Genomic DNA, 5,016 nt, shown 5'->3' with positions numbered 1-5,016 from the left:
CTCATTACTTTGTGTTCAAAATCTTCGAGCCTCTTCTAGTAATTTTTATGATTTAGAGCAGGTTGTTATGAGCTGTGGCCATCACACTATGCTACAGAAAGTGGTGGCTCACACTTGAAATGTCAGTAAATTGGAACTACTTTCTGTGATTTGTGTAATTATCTCTGAATCAAAGAATGAACACATTCCCCTACCATCATTTATAGGCAGGACTTCATTTTGGCCATTGGATACATGTTAAGAGGATTGTGGATACTAAAACCTTCAAGTGATTTAGCCTCAAAACAAATCAAACTTGACTTGATTTTCATGTAAATGATCACTTTAAGAGAACAGAGGAAAATATGCTAACTTAATTAAGAGTTACCACATTAAGGAAACCATTGTATTTCCTACTCCAAATGGTAGTGACACAGATGTTAATTTAGCATTTTCTAAATCTATAAACAAAGTCTGTAAGACAATGACTCTGGATAAAAAACAAGGGTGATGTGTGATCTTGTCAGACATTATTCAACACCGAAAGGCTGCATATGGGCTATAGAGTGTAGAATTCCTTCACTATAGAGCATCATTCGGAGAATTTGATGTATCTTAATTAGATTAACACCAGAGAGTAATTACTTGGATGCAGATAATCTTTTACAAACTAGTAAGAACAAAGGTGAAGGTGCTTTTCTTGCATTTCTCTATTCCTTGCTTAGTGTCTAACAGAACAGCAAATCTAACTGCTGTTATCCTCATCTCGTTTTCAACCACTGTTACACCATTCCAAAGCCTTATCTCTTATGCCTCAGACCATTCTATGGAAGTCTTCTACAGTCTTCTTACTCCTATTGCCAAGTCTCTGAGCAATTTTTAATATAGCAATTGGAGTGATCCTTCAAAATATTTAACCAGATTACATCTTCATAGTATTTAATGTATTGTTTTTTTTAATTTTAAAATTAACTTTATTTATTTATTTAGAATGGGAGGGAAAATGAGCCACAATGCAGTTAGAGATCAGAGGTCAACTTCTGAGCGTTTGTTCTCTCCTTCTACTGTGTGTGTTTTGAGTGATTGAACTCAGTCACCTGGCTTAATGGCAAGTTTGGTCATTCGTCTACTGGGGATTTCTACCAGCCCTCACAGTATTAGTATGAAGCAGAAACATGTACATGCACAAATAAATCCTTTTGTGAACCAGCTTCTTCCTACCAGTCTGACTTCATATCATTTTCCTGGACTTCGACTGTCTTCCAGCCACCCTTGAGATCATCATAGCTAGTTAGGCGTCACTTCCTCAAGGACCCTGGTCATACTATAACATTCCGTGTCCATTACTCACAGATCACTCGTTTCTAACGAGTATTACTCTTGCTCCACTTTATGCAGACAGAGCATATGCTACTCTGTACTTACATAGTTTTGTGTTCTGATAGTCACGCTTTGTGCAAAGTCCTCCTTGGATATAGAAGGGATCTGTCAATTGTTCCTAACCAATGTCTGATAGCAATGGCGGTTGCCTATCACTTTCACAGATTACAGCAGCAAAGGCAGTAGGACGTCACTGGATTAGGACACATTACAAAAAAAATTAACTAGGTCTTTACTTTTTGCTGGCTTTGAAATAACAATCTGTTAAGCTTTGAAAGTTTCCTCTGAAGAAGCTTACATGACAAGCAACTGTGGGTGGCTTCTGGTGGCTGAACAAAAATCCAAAAGTTCAACAATCGCAAAGAACTAATTACTTGGAAGAGGTACGAATCTCAGGTAGTGACCCAAGCTTTATTCATAGTTGATGGCATCTATACAAGACCTAAGCAGAGTTTCATGTTCCACTCATGACCCACAGTAGCTGTGATAATAAATGTGTGTTGTTTGACTTGCAAAGGCAGTGGTAATTTATTAGAAAATAGACAAGAACTGTACAGTTTTATTGTCTCTCACTTGCTAAATTGTAGATTCCAGTGCATAGACTACTGGCCACATAGTCTTTAATGGTTATTTGTGGAAAGAATGGACTAGATTGTGAAACAGTTGAAATGATTACTGAAATGCAATAGTGAGTCAGTAGAAAGCACAGACAATATAAATGTCCAAATGATAAGGCTGAAGCTTAAGTAAACCTTGATTTCAACACCAGGTTCTGCTGGATTGCCACAACAAGGAAATTGTTTTACCTCTTTTTTTTAATTGTTGTTTTTATTTTATTGTTTTCCTTCCTTCCTGTCCTTTAGATTTATTTTTGGTTTTATTTATTTGTGTGTGTGTGTGTGTGTGTGTGTGTGTGTGTCTGTCTACCTGTCTGACTTCCTGTCTGTGTTGTGAGTGTACCCATGCATGCCTGCAAAACCCAGGAAAGGGCATGGGATTTCCTTGGACCTGGAGTTACAGAAAGTTGTGAGCCACTAGATTTGGGTACCAGGAAATTGGATCCTCTTCAAAGCAGTAAGTGTTCTTAATTGATGAGCCATCTCTTTAAATACACTTACTTCTTAAATGATGATGATAATGTTTATTTCATGTAGAAAGTAGGTTATAGGGAGGGATGAAAAACACAGTTTTAATTAACACCTAAAGCATCATGAACAAATGAGAAGCAAAATAGGACAGAACTCAACTTTTCTATTTGTTTTCAATTTTCTTCCTCAAAAGGAAGTAGAATTTGTAAATATCATATACTAATGAAATTCTTAGTACTAGCTCACTGAGGGTGTTTGAATTTAAGAGAAAAGAAAGTTTGATATAAGGAGAGAAGACAGAGGCTATTTTGTAACTTCAAGCCATAATTTTAAAAAGCATCAAAAAATCATAAACAGTAAAAAAATCAACTTTTAAGAAATAGTTGGGGAATTTAAAAGCTATTCTGAAAATATATAACTGAGTGTCAGGTATCCATCACTTCTTGGTATGAATATACACTTTTTTTACTGGAAACATTTTATTGATGAGACCCCACCAGCTGCATAAAGTACTCCTGACATCAAGCACCTTCCTCCTTGGCAATGCCATCTTTCTCGAGTGGTCCCATGAAAGCTTTCTTCTCCTCCATGGTCTGGAGGTGACCATGTCCGAATTTGAAGGTGTTGTCAATGAACTTCAGTTCAATCTTCTCTAGATCCCGACGTGTGGTCTGGACCAGCAAGGACTTCCGAAGAGCAAGCACTCTCTTCTTGGTTCCCACCACACAGCCTTTGAGCATGATGAAGTCATTGGTCACCTCACCAAAATGGACAAAGCCAACCAGTGGGTTGATGCTCTTGTCAGACAGGTCATAGTCAGTAGATGCATTGTTCTTGATCAGTTTACCGTCCTTGATAGATGCGTTGTTCTTGATCAGTTTACCGTCCTTGATGAGGTAACCTTGACCAATCTTGTAAATCTTCTTGTTAATCTCTGTTCGGTGATGACAGCCGAGCCACAGAGAAGGCTACACCGGCAGGGTGCCAAGCTCCAATACAGGAAACTTTGTGCAGATCTCGATGGGTCTTTCGGGCAGTTTCTTCGTATGCCAATGACTGATCACCTCTTTGTAGCCTTTGCCTTTTGTCAAGCCGATGATGTCAATCATCTCATCCTGCCCAAACATCTGGTTCACAGGAACCTGCTGCTCCAGCCTCTCTCAGGCCCAGTCTAGCTTCTCAGCCACAGTGCCCCCAGTCACCTGGATCTCCATCAAGTGTGCCTTCTTCTGGAGCAGAGGAAGCAGACGCATCTGAGTGTGAGCAATTATGCGGATGACCTGGCAGTACTTCTTCACGCTGTTGAAGTCCTTCCCCAGCTGCTTCTTGCCTGTGTCACCTCGCCATTTCTTACAGTATTTGGTAAAAGCCTTCTTAGATTGGTGCCAGTTCTTATAGAAATGCCTTTTACACTTATTGCTGATGTGCTCAGCAAATACAGTCTTGTAGGTCCAGAGGCCTCATGGGGTTTCTACATATCACACAGTGCCCACAACCACCATGGGTGGGGTTTCCACAATGGTCACAGCCTCCATGACGTTTTTCTTGCTCACCTAGGTCCTGGTCGGTCAACTTCCCAGACAATGTATGGGTCATGCCAGCCTTGTAACCTAGAAAGGCTGTGAGGTGAACAGGCTTGGAATGGTCATCCTTAGGGAAACTCTTCACTTTCCCATGATGCCAGCTGCTGCACTTCAGAGGCAAGAAGCCCAGGGACCCATGCCTAGGAGCTGAGAATTTCCTATGAGACATATTGCCGCCACACGCCTCCGACAGAGCATGAATATACACTTTAGCATATATTCATTTAATGTTCACTATAAGAGCACTGCATAATGGTGCTCATTCAAAGATATTAAGTCACTTGCTTTCGGTAAGATACGTATTACTCGCTCTTTTCTTGACCTCTCATCATAACAGCTACATTTATACATTCCTGTTCTCTAGCTTCTGGAGTACTATAATCAATAAGAGGCATTGAGGAATATGGGAAAGAAGTAGGAGGGAGAGAGGGAGAGAGGGAGGGAAGGAAGGAGGAAAGAGGAGAGGAATGGAGGGAAGGAAGAAGGGAAGTAGGGAGAGGGAGAGAGGGGGAGGGGAAGGAGGAGAGGTAGAGCGAGGGGAAGAGATTAGGTTATGTCTCCTGCTCTCTTAGCTCCCAGGATTCTCTAGGAATTCTTTTCCCTTGGCTGTAATACCCACCAGGCAGGTCATTTTTATGATCTTAGCTACATAGTCATCTTTGGTTTATCTTCCAGTGGATACTCGAAATATCTTTGTCTCCTGATGGTCCCCCTGGTCTTGAATAATAGACCTTATTGTTATGAATCTCTTTAGTCTTATGGTCCTCTGATGGACAACTGAGCAACTCTTGTTTGAATAACCAACTTCCTAGTTAAGCTTTCTTTATTTGAGGGATTAATCCATTTTTACTTTTAGCTTTATTCCAGCTCAAGTTTTAGATATAAAATTCAAAGAATCTTCAAAGCCTGTGCTTTTATTATTATAATGAAAATCCTTTGTTTCAAAGGGCAGGACAAAGTAAGCATGGTTCACATGATCATCTGTC

General features: G+C 40.1%; 1 pseudogene; it reads right to left on the bottom strand.

Moving 5' to 3' along the window:
• Nucleotides 1-2,881: 2,881 nt before the first annotated feature.
• On the bottom strand, nt 2,882-4,199 carry Rpl3-ps1 (ribosomal protein L3, pseudogene 1; annotated as a pseudogene).
• Nucleotides 4,200-5,016: the final 817 nt, after the last annotated feature.

Source organism: Rattus norvegicus, chromosome 18 (assembly GCF_021556685.1).
Source record: "Rattus norvegicus strain SHRSP/BbbUtx chromosome 18, alternate assembly SHRSP_T2T, whole genome shotgun sequence".
Taxonomy (NCBI): Eukaryota; Metazoa; Chordata; class Mammalia; order Rodentia; family Muridae; genus Rattus; species Rattus norvegicus.
Note: the sequence above shows the minus strand (reverse complement) of the source record. Positions and strands in the feature narration are given on the sequence as shown.